Source organism: Petaurus breviceps, unplaced genomic scaffold (genome assembly GCF_028583685.1).
Source record: "Petaurus breviceps papuanus isolate PSGF00001 unplaced genomic scaffold, PetGlider_PUasm1.0 175, whole genome shotgun sequence".
NCBI classification, from domain to species: domain Eukaryota; kingdom Metazoa; phylum Chordata; class Mammalia; order Diprotodontia; family Petauridae; genus Petaurus; species Petaurus breviceps.
This window is the reverse complement of record NW_027185764.1, coordinates 6,941,847-6,961,506: the sequence shown is the minus strand read 5'-3', so window position 1 is coordinate 6,961,506 and position 19,660 is coordinate 6,941,847. Positions and strand designations below refer to the sequence as shown.

Here is a 19,660-nt window from a genome sequence, read left to right as displayed (position 1 = left end):
GGGTGTCTGCTGGAACAGTAGCAGATCATGCCCAAATAAAAAGTGTCTTAGAAAGGGCAGGAAGACATTGTGATTAGAAATAACTCTGTTTATACCTGACAAAGAGAAATAGCATTTAATATCATTTTAGTAAGAAAGTAGAGATTTATTTGGAACCTATTTATAAATTCATATTACCAGATTAGATTCTTTTTAAAACACATCCCATTTGTTAATTGGAATTTTATTGTTTTGCAGCAAGATCAGAAAATGTTTATCATCTGCCTCTGAATAAACTGTTCTTTTTTATTTTGCTCTAAGTGATTTTGCAGATTTCAGTCTGACGTTGGTGACTGAGGTGAAGAATGCATCAGCAGTGCAGGTAGCAAGCAACATGGGCTATTCAGGACAGCAGGGATGAAATCTAATATTTTACTAATTGTGGAATTTGGGTTCAGTCCTTTATCAGTGTGACTTTTCAAATCTGTTCAAAATGGTGGCTGTTATAATGTGAAATGGAATATATTAAGTAAAGAATATTCTGAATATAACTTTTATAAGTAGGTTTTTATCTTTTTAAAGTTTGTTTAAATAGCTGTAAGAACACATGGGACACAAAAAGGTAACCAGAAAACTTTCCTTACCACAGTACTCCAAACAAGGTCAATACAAACGTATTGAATATAAATTGAAAAGTTTAACTTAAAAACAAAAAAGTAGTTTTCAGAGGCTAACGGTTGGGAAAATCACTCATTTTGTGTCTGTATAAAACATTGTAAGCCAATCTACTTTTAAGACTATGAAGTACCTCGAATGTTGAGGTAATATTTGCCATGAGAATTCATTATTAAAAATTATTTTAAGTTAAGGTAAAGTGGGGGAAAGCCTTAACATTTTGTTACCAGTTCATTGCAACAGTTATCTGCTTTGGTGGGTTGGACTTGGGAAAGGGGTGGGGGTGGGGAGCAGGAACAAAAGACAGCCCACTAACCTGGATGGGAGAGAATATTGTAGTTTAGGGCGTTCAAATGTTTGTTTATAGTAAAACAATAATGTAAAGATGCTCAAAAGCAGCATTCTTTGTGGGATGACTAGTGTGAAATAGACTTTGAGGGGTGGGCATGGTGGTGTCTGTAATTTCAGGAGACTGTTTAAAAGTGACTCTTTAATGGATTGTGTGTGCTTTTCTTAAAACATGTTTCACTGTGTGAAATGAGGCATGATGGAGACTGGTTTTCTTTAACCAGCTGAAAACTGAGTGACCCTTTTAATTTGTCTTGTCTGCAAATGTTTCTCTATGTAATTGTTTGCCTGATTAGAGGTCTAAAGACTTATTTGCTATGTTGTAGGATACCATATTTTTCCTTTCTGTTTGAATCACCAGGGATTCCCTTCTCTTCCTGATTTCTATTGTAAGTTTTTATCAAAGTGAAAGAAATTAAGATGAAACTACCTGGTAACTTCTAAATTTCTAAAGGAAAACATCGATGCCATTGATTTTTAAAAAATGAGACTGAAAATAGTGTTTCAGTGTTTTGATTTCAGTTGCTCAGTTAGTAGATATATTAGGTCTCACATGGGTTTAAATTACCCAATAAGATTTTGGGTTATATCTGTGAAAAGAGAGTAGGTAATAAATATATCTTCTGGGAATATGGAGCTCAACTGCCTTCTTTTCTTGTAAGATGTTAACCATGATGCTTAATGTCCTTTTGTCATTTTTATCTTGGAATTTTAAATTTTCTTATCCATTTCTCTTCACTGTCTGGGTGTTGATTTCATTTCTGGCATTGTCTTGGGGCTCAGACTATGAAAGGCTTGATTTTTGGAAATGTTTCCAGTAGAGGTTGAAAAGACTTTAGTTTTCTACATGTCTATGATGCCCATCAGTCCCATAGGCCTTGTATGTATTTGAAACTAAAGATGTGAAGTTGCCCATCAAAATACATTTAACTAAAATTACAGTCATTGTAAACAGTTAAAGAACACAGTACTTTTGTGGTTGCTGACATCTCATGGTATGGAAGCATGATTTGACTGTGGAAACGAATTGCTGAATGAGCATGAGTTCTGGTTTTGTTGTGTTTTTTTTTTTTGGTCTTATGTAGAGTTGGATAAAGATAAATTAGTTTTAAGTATTTTGAGGATGTTATAATTCTTGAACAATGATAGCATTGGGACTTGAAATTTTTTATTGGTAGGTTATGAGAAGAATGCCGTGAAATCCTGTAACTTTTTACTGTCTTAAGGAATTTCAAAATATGCAGTAGAGTGTGTGTGTGTGTGTGTGTGTGTGTGTGTGTGTGTGTGTGTGTGTGTGTAAGAGTGTAGGGTTGGGGAAAGTATAGATCTCCTGATTATTTGAATAGAGATTTCAACATGATAAATTAATCACCATAGACAGTTCTCATTTCTTTCTCTCTCTCTCTCACACACACACACACACACACACACACAATCTCTACTTTTTTAGGGTTTATATTTAAAGGTAATGTTGGCAGTTAAAACTTGAGGGAACACAAACAGTATAGCTCTACTCTGGTCATTTTTATTTGGTGTTGCATTGTATTTTGAAAGATGATTTCAGTATTGTGTGTGTGTTTTTAAATTACTCATTCCCAGTCTCTTTGTGTTGTATCTGTGGTTTTCAAATCTTACCCTAGTTCAACCTCCTAGGATTATAGCAGTTCTCTGTAGAAGTACCAGACACAGAGTGCTTTCACAAATATTTGAATACTTTTAAATAATTACACTTTCTCAGAAGTGAACATGACTCATAAAGCATACAAATATTCTGGTTTAATTCATGGGGTAATTTGGAGAATGAGAAGCTCTGCTGTGTTCTGAAGCAGTCTAAAATGGCTGCATTTTTAAGCCCCAGCAGTCCATTTGGTTAGAAGGTAGCTGAGAGAAGAGGATATCTTTGGAAACAATAGATTTGGGTACAAAGAGGTTTAAGACCCAGGCTTTATTAACAGCTGTCTAGTATTTTTACCATCTCCATTCACATGATCATAATGTCTCTTCTCTTTAAGCAGATATAGAAGGGACACCCTGTTGGAAGAAAGTGGGATGATTCCATCTTTATTCAGACTTCAATCTCTGAGGAGAGAAGGGCAACCCTGAAAAACTGGGTGTGGAGGTTTGCATTAACAACTAATGATGAGGTTTTGCAAATTTGTCTGGTGTTAAGGCCTTACAGATCATCTTCTGCATCCTTTTCAGTAATTTTTTTTTCTTTTAGAGGGCAATTGGGGTTAAGTAACTTGTCCAAGGTTACACAGCTAGTTTTTTTTTTTTTTGTGTGTGTGTGGGTGTTAAATGTCTGAGGCCAGAACCAAACTAGGGTCCTCCTGACTCCGGGCTGGCGCTTTACTCACTGTGCCATCTAGTCGCCCCTCAGTAAATTTCTAAATGGAAGCATCATGTAGTCACCAGATAGTAAGTTTTTGTTAGGGTGAGAGTAAATAGTTGTCTTCATATTTTGAGCCAGCATCTTTAAGGGGGTATCCCTGGAAATCCCCCCATGATTGGTAACGTTGATTAACTGATTCCATTTCATGCTTTGATAATGGATATGTTGCTATTTTTCCACCTTACGGTTTTTCATATATCTTAAGAAAAACCTTAAAAAAATTTAAGGGTTTTTTTTTTTGTATTTGAGGGACCCAGATGAGTCCTTGTTTAGCTTAGTAAGGAAGAAGATGGAGCTTTGTGAATTAAAATATTTCAAGTGATTTGTATCATGTCTGTTTACTTGGGAGAATTTTGACTTTTTCCTGATAAGCTGGAATGGTTATACTCTCATTAAAAAAAAATACTAGAAATCTATAAACTAACTGACCAGTGAAGACCATCTCTGGATATTATTAACTCAGAGCTAATGGGTGGCAGAGCTGAGGTGACTCTGCCACTAGGCTGTGCAAAAGGGCTATTCATTGTTGCTGAAATTGTATTTTTTTAAATAATGTGTTCATCTTCAAATACAGAAAACAAAACCGATCAGAAAAGAGACAAAAGATTCTCTCATTCTCCGAAGTGAGGGCAATGCCCTCAGTTTACGATTAAGTGTGAAAAAATGAAAGTTTTTTTAAAGAGTTGGCTCATAGAATATGGGATTTGAGTAGTGATTTAGTTGAATCTCTATAAAGTGATTACTCACATATTTTAGTGATTTCACCATGATTTCAGACCTTTTGGCTTTATTATGGAAAGTGAAGATATTGAAGTGAGTGTGGGTGTATGTGTATGGGTGATTGGGAGTCTAAGGTATTCCTAGAGTAAGAAATAGTTGATGCCAGATTTCACGTGTGATTGACTGCCTTCTGTTATTTTCTCATTGTAACTCCCTTTCTGGAGTTTGGGTTGGTTGATATTCTCCACTTGCAGAGAGTCGATTATTGTACTTCTCTTACATACTCAGACTTTTGCAGAGGATTGACTAGTTTGGAATATGTGAATCTTTCATCCAGTAGGGATCAGTTATGCTGTAGTTATGGTGGCATACTTCTACATAAGTAGATGCAATGCTTGAGAAACTTGAACACTATAGAACCTGGTGAACGAAATGCCATGCTGAGAGACAGGCAGTCAGATAGACTGGCTCTACACCATTGGTTGGGTAGGGAGACAGATTATGGAGGAAAAAAGCTTGTCTTTTTGTTAAGCCTGTTATCCAGGTAAGAATTCAGACAAACAGATGTAATGGGCGAGAAGTAGGTAAAGATAAGAAGTGAGGTTCCTTAGTTCTCAAGGACTGATTATCTACTCTGTGGGTTATCACATGACATCTTTTTCTCCCACTGCCTTTGGACCATTATGTTCAACTTCTATACCATGATAGGAATGATGAGAGCCAGGATTTAAAGAAGACTTTGAAGCCAGTCAGTTTTACTTGTAATGGGGTCAGGTAAAAAGGTCTTGATGGGAGACAAGATTAAAATTGTAAATTAGATTGAAGTGGGTAGGTAATCTAGTTGTTCTGATCATGTTTAATCGAAAGTTGGCTAGCTGTGTTGTGTGAGTGTGCATGATGAGTTCAGCAACTTAGATGAGCTAGGGAATGTTTGCTTGAGTTCAGTGAGTTAGTTCACCATTCATTGTTTCAGTGTTCTGCGTGTAGAAAATGAATTGTTAGTTGCTACTGCCTTATTTTCATCAGACCTGGTTGAACTTCAATCAATCAGTCATGCATTTATTCAATTCCAATTATGTACCAGGCATTCAGCATAATAGTATGTGTAAATTGTTGTAAGTTCGTAGAAGAGATATGTGTTTAGTGCCTTTGATAATTTATAATTATTTTGAATCATACTTTTTTATGGCAACTTAAACACGTCCACAGTGCACATATTGTAAATATTAAGGTTTTAATAAGAGTCTATTACAGTCAGAAGTGCTTCATGCTGTATAAAACATACAGTAGCTAACAGGAGAAAGTTAAGTCAATTCAAATATTTCATCAGATGCTTATTATACATAAAGCCCAGCATTAGGCCTTATAGATACAGAGACAGAAATGAAGCTTCTCTGCCCTGAAGTCTGGGTCTTAAGCTTACAGCATGAACATCACAATCATTTTTAGTTCTATTAGCCCTTAAAATGGCTGGCCTCATGTTGCTCCAGCTTTTTTGTTTGGTTAAATACCAAAGGGTGTGGCCTCTTTTTTTCTAGGGGGAGAGGAGATTAGGACACAAAAGGAGAAATATTTTTATACTGAAAGCAAATAAAATCATTGAATGACGATAAAATTATTCTTGATAATTAACTAAAGTTAAGTGCATTGTCTTACGTAGCATTTATCATTCCTTCTAATTTGGCTATCTATATCTCTTATCCTTAATGCATGCATGTGCATACAGAACCTAGATTATTTTAGAAATGTCATAGCTTTTCAGCTCTGTTTAGAGAAAATCGTGCCAGAAATCAGTAATGATTTTAGAAGGATAGCTTCACACCTGTTCCTTTGTAAGAATTTTGAAATTATTTTTCTACTAGATTCTTAGAGCATCACAGTGTTGGGTGTTTTATTTCTGTAAGAGATATTAGTTGATAATTTTCTACTATTACCCAAGTTGAATGTCATTTGAGAGGCGGCTATTTTATAATTTGATTGTGAACTTTTGTACTTATGTGTTTTCCTGTCTTCAATCCAATAAGCATTACTTAAGCACTTATTATAGGCGAGGCCCTTTTAGTTGCTCGGAGAAATGAAGAAAATGAAAAATAGTGTCTGCCCTCAAGGATCTTATGTTCTACATTTCAATTCAAAAAAATCTATAAATGTTAAAAAGCACTTTCTCTTTGTTGCCTAAGGTTAATTGGAGCCTCAGGTTTCTTTAGAGTCTTTTAGTCAGCTTAAGATTCTGTATGAGCTTGGAAGGTAGGTTTGGTAGAGCAGCATTTCCCAGACAAGGAGCTAGACTTTGAATTGGAAGGCCTGGCTTGAAGACTCAGCTCTGTGGTTAACTAGCTGTTTGACCTTGGGCCAGCCCCCTGACTTCTTGGCCTGTTCTGTAAAGTAGTTGTGTGGACTTCTTCCTTGGGTTGTTGTGAAGAAGACATACTATAAACTATGGAGTTCTTTTCAGATGTTGGGTATTATTTATAACCTGAAAAAGTTTGGTAATTTAGTCATTTGTTCCATTTAGAATTAATTAATTTGTTTTTGACTTTTTTTTTTGAGGGCCATTGGGGTTAAGTGACTTGCCCAAGGCCACACGGCTAGTTTTTGTGTTAAGTGTCTGAGGCAGGATTTGAACTCAGTACTCCTGACTCCAGGGCCTGTGCTCTGTTCACTGCACCACCTAGCTGCCCTGATAGAATTCATTTATTTACAAAATGGGGCCTCTATTTTGCCTCAGCTCTTCACAGACCTGATCCTGCTATTAATTGGCCACAGGAGCTTTGACCTGCACCATTTTGAACCTGGCCTGGTTTGCCTTTTAGGCAGCCTGGTAGCCTTCTGCTTCTGGGGTTCACTGTGTTAATGCTACATTTGCTGTGGATACCCAATTGGCACAGCCCCCTGCAGCTCAGAACTCTTGTGCTCAGGGGATCTGTCAGTTTCAGCTTCCCTGGTAGCTGGGATTACAGGCATATCCTATCATGCCTGGTACCCTTTAGAATTTAGAAATGAATATCCACCATGGACAAGGCCAAACGAATGTGTACTGAATTCAGAGCACCTCCCAGTAAAGAAAGAATCCTGTTCCTTGAGACAGTTTTGTCCTGGTGCACAATCAGTTGGCAGCATAGATTATTTTAATGGACACATCACTCTAGTCTGAGCCTCCACCATCTGTTCAACCCTCTCTAATTACAAATGCAAAAAGAGCATAATTTGCGATTGCATCATAAAAAAATAAGATAAGTGATTTAAATGTGTGTGTGTGTGTATATACTCCCTTATTTGATGCAACATGCTCATCTGTGAGGCTTCCTTATGTTTCATTCCCAAATTGAAAATGGTAAACTGACTTCTCCTGACATAATCAATTCACTGGAAGAAGAGTTCATGTTAGAAATGTATGATTCATAGACAGTAATGCCTCAAGACATGAGGATTTTATTTCAGAAAAGTTGCCAAGCCAGGTTTTGACATTTTGAGTCTTTTACCAGTGTTGTAAGGAAGACCTAATATGGTTAGAAATAGAAGGCTGTCATTGAGTGTGCAGCCTTCTTGCTTCGGTAGGATCTTGAGATTTATGGGAAATATTGAAGGAAGGCAAGGGCATGTATTTTTAAATCAAGGGGCATTGATTCTGTGACACCTTATTACAACTTCTCTTGTGATTGATGAAGATTGTCTGAAGTTTGGTGCAGTTGAGATAGTGGTTCACTTTACTAGTGACCTATGTTCTGAGAGACTTATTTTATACATTTATCATATGCTTCAAATAACAGTTTGTTACCATAATTTTTAGTAATGTATTTTGTAATTGTATTTTTTTTCCCAATTACATGTAAAGAAGTAATGCATTAAAAAAAATAAACTAGTTTTTGAAAGTTTAGTTAGTTTTCAGGGACTGACTCATCATTGAACAGTTTTACCTGAAATAGTTTGTTGCTACCTAATTTAATGGAAAAGTAAAGGTAGTCAGAAACAAGAATATAAGACTACTTGGCCTGTTTTGGTAAGATGTTTTTCCCTTTCAATTTTTATTTACCTTTGTTTTAAGATAAAACTTCTTTACCTACATACTTTAGGGTTTTTTTAGGGGTGGATACAGGAATAAGAAGAGGAAGGTAATCGATTCTCTCCCCTCCCTTTTGACAATTTCTTAATTCCTACTAGCACTTAATGGCATATGAAATTAGTATGATGGTGGAGTATTTTTGATGCTTTCATGGATATCTTTTGAGGGTTGCTATTTTATATATGATTCTAAATCTTATATATATTTGTATGTATGTATGTATGTATATATATATATATGTATTCCTGAACATATTTTACCTGTGACTGCTTAGGGACTATTTGTAGGTTATTTTGTGGCCAGAATTTACCTATAATGTAAGTATGCAATCATTTGGAATCCTTAAGAACTGGTGCATATTCCTTTGCTTTAGGTTTTTTTCCCTTTTTCTCCAAATTCTAATCAATTAACTAGTCAGCAAAAATGAAGTTGTACTTAGCCGTGGGCTCATCTTGTCTGGATAGAAGAATACAGAAGTTTGAAATGCGATAGGAAGTCATTGGAAGTTCTTTATTGAGAGTGCCACTTTCACTATGGTACATTGGTATAAGGGGGAAATCAAAGAGGGCCTGAGTGAGGGAAGACTGTAAGAAGGAGGTACTGGGCCTTGAAGGATAACTTTGGGTAGAGGGAAGGAGGTAATGAGGGTAATGGGAGTGGCCATTGTTGGTGAGAGGAATAAATTGAGTAAAAGCACAAGGTTTGAAAATAAATGACTGATGCCAGGGATAGGGAAGACACCATTCTGACTAGAATGGAGTGTGTGTGTTGGGGAGTAGTAGGAAATGTGTAGATAGGTAGGAGGCAAGTCATGGAATGCTTTAGAAACCAAGTAAAGGGAGTTAGATTTGATTCATCAGGAAAAAGACAAAGATTTTTCAGTTAGATTAGTAACATGAGGGAGGAGTTAAAGGCAAATGATTCATATGGTATAAAAGATGGATCGGAAAATAGAGACTCAAGTTAGGGAAGCCACACTTGGAAAATGGTTGTAGTAACTCTGGTATGAGATAATAGGACCTAGGCTGGGGTGGCTGGGGTGGCTGGGGTGGTGGTGGCGGTGGCGGTGAAGGGGGGGAGGGTAGAAAAAGTTATTTTTAATGTTTTGTGTGAATGTCTAGAGTTTTTTTTTTTCTTTAAAGATCAGAGTACTTAATGAATGAACAAGAAGTAAGTCCTATTGATGTTACAAAATGGGTAACTGATGAAGGTCAGAGATTGTCCTTAGTTATTAGCAGAGCTTATGGGGAGAAATGTTAAGTTATGCCTTTTAAAAACTACAATGTTTGCTTTGGTTTTGTTAAGACTCTTAACTGAGAACACACTAAACAGTCATTACTTTACCTAATAAGGCAGTTAGGTGGCATAATAGAGCCGGGATTAGAGTTAAAATAAAAAGACCTGAGTTCAAATCCTGTGTCATATTAACTGCTTGATCCTTTGTAGTTTCTTGAAATGTAAAATGAAGGGGTCAGACTAGATGCTGATATTTTTTTCTAACTCTATCTTTGATTCTGTGACTTTTAATCTATTTGCAATTGTTCAAGGAGTAGAAAAGTTTTCAGGGCTGAAGTTCCAGCTTTCCGTAGTTTCATTTTTTTTTTTTTACTGGTTGATTTCTTTTGTTCATTTTGTTCATTTCCTTGAGATGTGGAAGCTCTTTTTGACTTTGCCAGCTAGATATACTTGGTAGTCAGATTATTTTTTAAATTGTATAATGAGAGTCTTAATACTAGAGTTTAAGTTTAGATGGCTGTAGGAAAATCGTCCTATTTCCAGGGAACCTTTTCCTGCTCTCAGCAGCTAGGAGAACTCTTCATAGACCAGAAATACTTGTTTTATTACAGACTCTTATTTTATGGTACACATAATTTAAAAGCTTTTAAGATTTTTAGATAAATGAATTTTTTTGAGAGGGGTTAGGGAGAGAGGTGGTATGGGATTTATGGAAGTATTTTTTTTCAAGCGCTTCATACTTTATGCCACCAAAAATATTATATAGGGGGCAGCTAGATGTCGAAGTGAATACAGCACCGACCCTGGAGTCAGGAGGACCTGAGTTCAAATGCAGCCTGAGACCTTAACAGTTACTAGCTGTGTGACCTTGGGCAAGTCACTTAACCCCAATTGCCCTACCTTCTCCCCTTTAAAAACAAACAAACAAACAAACAAGCAAAAATATTATATAGTGCTTTTGGAGATCCTTAGCATTTCTTTATGCCTTCAAAGCCCACATTTCCGTGGGGGTTCTTACTGTTTCTTCAATTAACAATTAGCCACCTAGAATTCTAAAGGGACAAATGGACATCTGGCATCTTTTTCAACTCTGCGTCCTTCCTAATGTTCAGTTTGCTAGTTTATGGAGTTCAACAATGGAAGCGGAATGAAGATATGGAGAAGAGAGTGAGGAAAAGCTTGTTTTAATAAGAGCTTTTGAAAATGGGTCTTGGATTCTGGAGGCCTTCCCAGCACTTAGTATGGAGAAGCACTTCTGTAAATAAGAAAAGCTTCTCCCTGCAGCTAAGCAGGATATGCTTTCATAAAAATATCTAGGAGATTTCTGGCCTCTTTGGACTTAATGAGGACTATTTACAGTGAATATTGTCCTTGTAGCCTTTTAGGAAATAACTTACATAGACTTCACTAGGTCTTGTCCTGGGATGGTAGGAGTCCCTGACCTTTTGTGGTGAAGGAGCTACTTATTTTTCTGAGGCCTTGAGGCAGATACAGTCAGTAAAATAGCAAGGTAGGCGAGTGTTGAGCTATTTTCAAAGTGTGTGTGTGTGTGGGGGGGGGTGCATTATCTTCATCAGTTTCTATATTTATCTCACATGAGTTAAATTCTGATTTTTTTTTTTTTTTACCAAAAACCCACAAGTATCATTTAGATAGGTAGGAAGCACAATCACTAAGCCAGAACAATAAATCTGTCTGGGCAATTGATGAGTCTTTGTTGCCAGTAGCCGCCTCCCTGTTCTGTATGCTCCTCCTTTTCCCCCCTACTTCCTATCTGCTTTTGAGTTATCTCATCTCACAACCACACTAAACTTCCTCATATACCTAGACTTGTTTGTATGCAAAGGATTGGTGTGTGTGTATGTATGTATCTGTATGTGTGCTCATACAAGAGGAGGAGGAGGTGATGTTGGCACCCCGGATCCAGACAGTAACTTGAACATTTTTATTCTTTCTAGGGCTAGTGTGTTGATTCGGGGTTTTTTTAATAGGTCCTTTCTCAAGAGGCCCTCCCAGAACATGTTTTTTCTAGGAGACAGTTCTGTGATATCATTCAGGTGAGGTCCAAGTTATATTGGATTGTGGATTTTCAGTTTCCAGCAGTCAGTCTTTAACCTAATAGTTAATGTATTTCCTATTTTTGTTAGTAAGTGAAATTGATGGGAATGATGGGGGTTGGGGGGTGGGGTGAGGTGAAAAGTGAGATGGAGAATCACTGAATTTGAACAACATAGAACCTTCAAGATTATCTTTAGGGCACTGGGAAATGCTTGGTGCAGGTCACTGTGGGGGCTAGCATTTTGTTTGATTCGAATTTGTGACTACAAAAGTTGGCCTCAGTGTTTTGGCTTTGTGCTTTCCTCTGTGAGGCAGCACTCTCTTTGGGTGGCAGTAGAGACCTGCCTGCAGTTCTCTTGGATTTCTTGACTGTCACCATATCTCTTAACTTGTGAAAAAGTGAACTTTTAGAGGACAGAGGTAGTTTCATTTGTCTTGATGTCCCTGGTTATCACCATAGTGTATTGCATATTATAAATGCTTAGTAAACATTTGAGTTTAGTGTAGGTTAGGTTTTAGAGTCCTCCAAAGCACTCTGGCAGAATTAAGTATAAGATAGGATTGGAGGAGGGGCTGATGTTCAGAAAACCATCCTCCCACCCTGTATAAAGCCCACAAAGAACCCAGGTCAGATATACTCAGTTCCCTCTTGTGAGGAGTTTCAGTGTCTGTTATTTGGGTCTTTACAGACTGGAGGGGATCTTAGAGACTGCCTAGTCTAGCTACCTCATTTAAAAAAATCTTTTAAAAAACCCATTTATTTGCTTTTAGGTTTTAACATTTGCTTTTATAAGATTTTGAGTTGTAGGGGCTGCTGGGTGGCGTAGTGAATAGAACACTGGTTCTGGAGTCAGGAGGACCTGAGTTCAAATCTGGTGTCAGACATTTAACACTTACTAGCTGTGTGACCTTGGGCAAGTCACTTAACCCCCATTGCTTTGCCTTCCTTCCCCCCTCCAAAAAGCAAAAAAAAAAGATTCTCAGTTCTAAATTTTTCTCCCCTCTCTCCACCTTCCCCTCTCCAAGACAGCATGCAACCTGATAATAGGCTGTACACATATGATCATATTAAACATATTTCCACATTAGTTTTTTTGTAAAGAAGAATTAGAACCAAAGGGAAAAACCATGAGAAAATACAAAAAACCAACCAAAAAAAAGGAAATAGCATGCTTCCGATCTGCATTCAGACTCCATAGTTCTTTCTCTAGATGTAGATAGCATTTTCCATCATAGCTACCTCATTTTATATATGGAGAAACTGAGAGTGACTAGATGACTTGCCTAAAGTCACATGAGGAATAACATTAAAGGTAGGACTTCTTTACCTTTCCCGTCTGTTGTCTTTTACTTCATTTTTTCTGCACAGGTCACAGTATGTGGCAAGTCTATTTTATGCTCTCCATATATTTCTCCGTTACCTTTGGAATTACTGTGAATTCTTTTTCTTCAGTGATTGTGATATCCTGTGATTCACAGCCATTTTTTTTTTTTGTCAGGGAGCAGTTTGGGATTATTGAAAGAGCATAGCACAATTTCCTAGGAGTAGTCTTTCTCTTATTTAAATCAGTACTGACTTGTTTTAAGATCTTTGAACTTGTTATGAACTGCTGATGGACTTCCCACAGTATTGTGTACTGGTGTCAAACTCCGATAGAAATAGGGACTAATAAAACATACCTAAGGATCCTCTAAGGCCTCCTGTTGACTTAGAAAACCACCTATTAACATTATTTATGTTATATTGTATTTATATTTACTTTGTGAAATATCTTCCGATTACATTTTAATCTGGGTCAGTGGCCCTTGAGAGTGTTAGCCAGCCAACCTGCTGTGTTTGACAGCCCTGGTGAAGTGGATAGAGCACTGGGCAAGGAGATGGACCTTTGTTCAGATGCCACCTCGGACACTTAGTGTGTGGTTATAGGCAGGGCACTTGCCCATTTTACTGATGAGGAAAATGGTGATTATTCTTGCACTGCCTATGGGAGCATACTTTGCAACACTTCAAATGCTATATAAATGTTAAGTTATTATTCACCCATTGTGTGGCTTGTTAGTCCTGTCTCATCTGCAGTTTGATATAATCACCACCATACCTACCATCTGCAAAAAAGCGTCTTGAGGACTTTATCAATAATAGGGAATTTGGATTGTGCAGCATGACCTCAGTGATGGTGGTCAGCTGTTTTCCTGTAAAGCAGTTTGATTTAGCTGGCTCCCACATTATTGAGCTGACTTTTAGATGGAAAGTAAATGTATCCAGTGGTTACCACCTCCATTTTACATTTGAGCAAGCTGAATTGACCTTATGGGGAATCTTTTAATTTATTGATTCATATAAAGGAGATTCCACTAAGTTGTTTTTTTTTTTTTGCCTTTTGGAGGGCAGTTGGGGTTAAGTAACTTGCCCAAGGTTACACGGCTTGTTTTTTTGTGTGTGTGTTAAGTGTGAGGCTGGAACTGAACTCAGGTCCTCCTGACTCCGGGGCTGGCTTCTTTACTCACGGTGCCACCTAGCCGCCCCTCCACTAAGTTTTTAAAATGAAAATGAGAGGGTAGGTGGAGTAGGCATACTTTTTGTTTTGAAATATAATACTTGATAATACTTTTTGGAACACTTTTTTTTAGTTTGTAAGATTCCACTGAATCACTGTGTGACCTTGGGCAAGTCTCTTCTCTTCTTTAGGTCTCATTTAGAGAAGTCAGTGGGAATGACTTTGGGATTTAAGTCCAGATACCCCAGGTGGCACCGTGGGAAGAGCAGTGAATCTGGAGTCGGAGGATCCGGGTTTTAGTTCTGACTCCGCCACTTGTTACTTATGTGACCTCTGACAAATCACAGCCTCTGGTCCTTCATTTACTCATCCATAAAGTGAAGCTTTTGGGATAACCCTTAAAGTCTCTTATAGTTTTAAACCTCTGATTTTATTATTATTATGATTTTGGGACAACTCTCTAGGAAAAGAATTGTAGGATCCAGGTGTTTGAAAGACATCCTGTAGAAGATATTCAGAAGGTATGAGAGGTGTTACAAGAATTTATTTAAGTGAAGGTGATGATTAATTATATTTATATGAAATATGAATTCTAGAAATTAGAGTTTTTTCTCAGAGCAAATGCTTTTGATGTGCAGAGATTGAAAGGCAGATAGGGATTAACATACAACCAGTTAGAATATATCCCTTTCAGCTTTATAAAAATGTCCTCAGGAAATGGTTCATTGTTTCTATTCTCCTCTTATTCCAATATCTCTCCCTTATCCTCCCCCCCCCCAAAAATAACAAAAATCAGCCACACAACCAAATAAAAACTTATTTAGAGTGAATATTTATGCTGGTTTAAAGTTCAAACTCTGGTGATCCAGGGTAGTAAAGTTGTAGTAACTGCAGTTGGAATTCTTTTTTCCAAATACTAATCTTATAACATTTTCCCTGAAGTCTAGTTCTCAATCTCTAGAAAGTCAGGAGTTTGTACTAAAAGGGTACTGTTAATATCTGTGTTACTTAAGGGAGTATTAGGTTTCAGATAGATGAAAATGGTATCATAGAATCTTAGACTGTTCTGTTAGACTTAGAGCTTATTTAGTGCATAGTAAACAAGTTTCTTTCCTTAATATCCAAGATGACTTTAGAAAGGGACCCAAAAGAGAAGGCATCTTTTTTTTTTTCTTGAGCCTTCATAAGTATTGTCAAAATGTATATGATCATACATGTATAGCCTGTATCAGATTGCATGCTGTCTTGAAGAGGGAAGAGTGGAGGGAGGGGAGAAAAATTTAGAACTCAGTATTTTAGTTTTCTTTTAACGGAAATGGAAACTGAGTCCCCAAAAAGGCTAAGAAACTTAAACAAGATGAACACAGCAAATTAGTGGCAGAATTCAATTCAGTAGTAGAATATCTTAATAGGCTCACAGATAAATCTGTTTCAAAACAGTCTCTGATATTGGTAGAATCTTTCAAATATTTTGGAATGTGACTGCTTCCATGGCTTAATTTTATTAATATTAGCTATGCTAAGACAAATTGTCACCATTTTTAGTAACCTTGTAAAGTATGACAGCCATTGATGGATTAGTTTCTAGAGCAACTAATGTGATTAAACTGTCGCTGATGGAATTGCTAGGAGGAAAAAGCTATAAAAGTACTATTGTCACTTTTTTAAAAAAGGTGATACGGAGCAATAGAGAATACTAGTTGGATTTCTTTATGAAAGAATAACTTCTCTTACCTTTATAGCAATTAAAGCATTTCTGTTCATAGAAAAAAGTGTCAAGTTATTGTCTGAGATTTACTTTTTGGATCAAAATATACATCTTGCCTCTGGCATGAAAGTACAGTTACTTGTCTTGGCTTAGGTAGAAATAGTAACTAGATAGTATTTTCAGTCCTAATTGAAAAAGCGGGAGCAATGACATTTTTAAAAGAAGTTATCTTCTTAAAAGTAGGGCAGTAGCCGGCTTTCCTTCTTGACAAAACAGTCAGATCCTACATTATAAATACAAAAATGGAATTATGTTTCTTCCAAAGATACTTTCCTTACCTGTATTCTTTTAATCATAGCTTTACAAGTTTCTTTCCTTAATATTCCAAGATGACTTTAGAAAGGGACCCAAAAGAGGTCTTTTTTTTTCCTCGAGTCTTCATAAGTACTGTCAAAATATATGAATTGTTTTGTCTATATAGACTTAAAATATGACATGTAAGACACATGGTGAATCATAAAATAATTATTTGAAGTCCAGATATTTGTGAATTATGACATGCATTTTCACCACCCATTAAGCACATCTTTAAAGCTTAAAGAATTGTTTTCTAGTTGTACATTGAAGGACTGAGTTCCTAAAGCAACAATATTTATTTCAACATTTGATGTAAGAGAACATTTTGACTATTACACTAATGCTTACTTATTCTGTATCTGGTTACTCTGAGGACCATCATTTTGGACTCTTTGATTTTCTGAAAATCTTTAACTGTGTTTATCTTGAATGTGTTTTTTAAAAAATGCAAAATCAGTCTGGACGACGATGGATGACAGTGAAAAGGATTAACTCCTGGACTGCTTCAGGTCTTGTTTTCTGCTGCTTTTGTTTTTAGCTACCTTTTCTTTATCGTTTCTCCTCCTAATGCTTTTATCTACTTATATTTTATATCCAACAAGCCTGTAGGTGGTTTCTTTGGGCAGGTGTGCAATACAGGGAAAAACACAGTTTTCTGTTTCACCATCTTCTACCTCAATAAGTAGTCAATAATAGTCAATAGGCATTTAGTAAGTTTCAGGCATTGTGCTAATAACTGGGGTTACAAATCCAAAAAAAAGATAGACTCTTCCTTCAAGGAGCTTATGCTCTAAGGGGAAGAAGGACAAAGCACAAAAAGGAGCTCCACAGTAAGGATTGTAGGGGAGAAGAGGTGAAGGTGTCCCATTTAGGGCCATGGGAAGATGTCAGTCAGAGAAGTCACCAAAGTAGTGCAACCAGACGAGAAATGAGCTCTCTAAGCTGGGCTCACTCCTTAAAAGGAGATTCTGCTGACTTCACCGTCCCAAGTCCAATGAGAGGCAGAGGGTTGAGAAGAGGTAGAGTTCCAGAGCTTATGACATCCTGCAGGATGATGAGGTTATCGCAGTAATGAGCTTCTTGGGACATGTCAGTCCCAGAGTTGTTCAGCCACATGAGAAATGAGAGAAATGAGGAGTCCTCTAGTCCCTCTGACTTTTCCTAGTCTCTTTCTCTAGTTATATTTCAAATGATTTGTACTTGTTTTAGCACGGGCATAGGTAGCCCTGAAAATGGAGAGACAATAATGAAGATCATTAAACACATCTTTTGAGTATTTGGCCAGTGTATAATGCTGGGTTGAAGTTTAGAGCTTCTTGGCTGATTTCTCTCCCTTCCTCTTTTTCATCTCCTCCCCTTTCCTCCTATAGCTTATAGTCCTGGTATAGAGTTTTTGAAAATTGAAGTGACCTTTCCTTAGTTTTGTTTGTGTCAGTCCTTTTTTCTTTTTTTGTTTAAGGCTAAGACAGTAGTAGGAGAATCTATTAGGAAAACACGTCTTTGATGAAAAAGGACATTATTTTACTTCTCTGCTTAGAAGAAAAGGCACTTGGATTAGAATACAGTTCTTTATTTTAAACCATAGCAAGATACTTAAAATTTCAGAAAATGAAAACCCAGGAAAATTCACCTAAAATTCAGTAACAGGTAGAATTTGTCCATGTGATGCTGGGTGCTCCATTTCTGAGATGTAACTGGAGTGAGAAAATAGAAGATTGGAAGTTTAGGCATACCATAGGATTTGAAAAGGCAGGAAGAACACATGGCTTTCTGAAATAAAGTGCTTTATTGCCCTTTTTAGGGCTTTGATTCACTTTCATTTGGAGATACAAAGACATAGGAATAAATTACCCTGGATTTTTTTTGGCGGGGGGGGATGGTGGTTGGCTTTTACATTTCTAAATATACCAAATGTGCTGGTTTTTAGAATGATCTGGTTTATGCATACTGATCTTATCTAATGCTAGCAGAGCAACTCTGAAATATGTAAAGACTTTTAAAAAAGACTTTTGTTTCACTTTTCATCAAGATTTCTTTGCAGAAAAGCAACCTTAAACTCTTTTTTGGAAGTTTTACATACGTTAGATCATGTATGTAGTGTAAGCTTTTTTCATTTCTTCTGTGAATACTTTAGTTTCTTTTATGGCAAGTCATTTTATTTTTGTCAGAGCATTAGAGAATGCTTTGTAAGTTATGAGTAATAAACTAGAAGCCACTCAGATTATTATGACAGACTGATTTTTTTTTTTTGTCTTGTTGCACTGAATTTGAAATAACCATTAGAAAATTTTGGGTTTAGATTTTATTCTAAACTCATTTTTCCTTAGCTAAGAGATACATATGGCTTGGAAGTTGAATTTACCATGAATCTTTTATTAGGTTAGAAGCAAAGTCTTATGCCAGGTGTGACTGTAAAATTAGACTTTACTCTGTGTGTGTGTGTGTGTGTGTGTGTGTGTGTGTGTGTGTGTGTGTGAAATCAGTCTTATTGCTTTTTAGTTTGTGCCTCATATGTGAGTGATTCTAGTTCTTTTGGCTATAGAATAAGAAAAACATAAGGCAAAAAGGGAGCCTTGTATCCCTGGCAGGAACAGGAAAACATTAGGATGATGCAAACTACTTGAAAGCAAACTGCTCTGAATTCTGTATGGAACTTGGTGCTGTACCAGGTTGCAGCTTGATTGATTAATAGCAAGTGAAGGGAATAATGTTTGAACTTCTTTGACACTGTCTATAATATAGGTTTGCTTTACATCATTCAAAACATCATTTTAGTCCAGTTGAACATATAAAGTCCCTATATCCAAAATCCTTATATTTCTAAAACATATACTATATACATATATATATATATATATACACACACACACACACACACACACATATATATATATATAAAATATGAAGAGGAAGAAATTAGGTCTCTGGAAAAAGCTGTTTTTCTATTTCCTGCTTTTCAGGGAGAAAAAGGCTTAGAAGAGGACTCTACATGTTGGTCAAATGCAAGTGCACCACTCACTTCAGAATCTGTTTATAGAGCTGAACCCTTAATTGTATAAATAGGAAATTTTTTTTTCCCACAGAATCACAGATTATCTGAGCAGGAAGGGACCCTTATAATTCCAGCCTCCTCATTTTACAGTAGTAATTGGTAGTGCCAGTGACTTAAAGAGTTGGGAAGGGGTGCTTATTGTGTTGCCTGGAATGGGATGCTGAATTCAATTTTGGAATGCCAAGAAGAGGCTCAAAGGAACCTGTTACTTGCCCACAGCTAATTAGTGGCTTGTCTGGGATTAGAACACAGCTTCCTACCTAGTTCATTTCTCTCCACCTCCCCCTCCTCCCTCCCCCCCATTAAAATCTAGACCTTTGAAATACTGAATTAACTGATGGGAACTAATGGCTAGGGGAATAAGGTAGGAACGCATTTATGGTGGTACCTAGGTGATAGGTGGTAGACTACTGACCTCAGGTTCTTTACAGTATCTGCAGTGGGGCTTACCCTGTACCTGGTGATTAAATGGCCAAATCTTCAGTGATTAGACAGGAAACTAAGATCATTGCTTGGAGAAATCCCCAGTGACTTTTGTGGTTGATATTCAAGGAGACCAGGGGAATTGGGAGGT

General features: G+C 36.9%; 1 protein-coding gene across 2 annotated transcripts in view; it reads left to right on the top strand.

Moving 5' to 3' along the window:
* The window catches only part of USP22 (ubiquitin specific peptidase 22), a 261,088-nt gene that overhangs the window by 1,159 nt on the left and 240,269 nt on the right, over window positions 1–19,660 (top strand). The gene's annotated exons all lie outside the window — the stretch shown is intronic.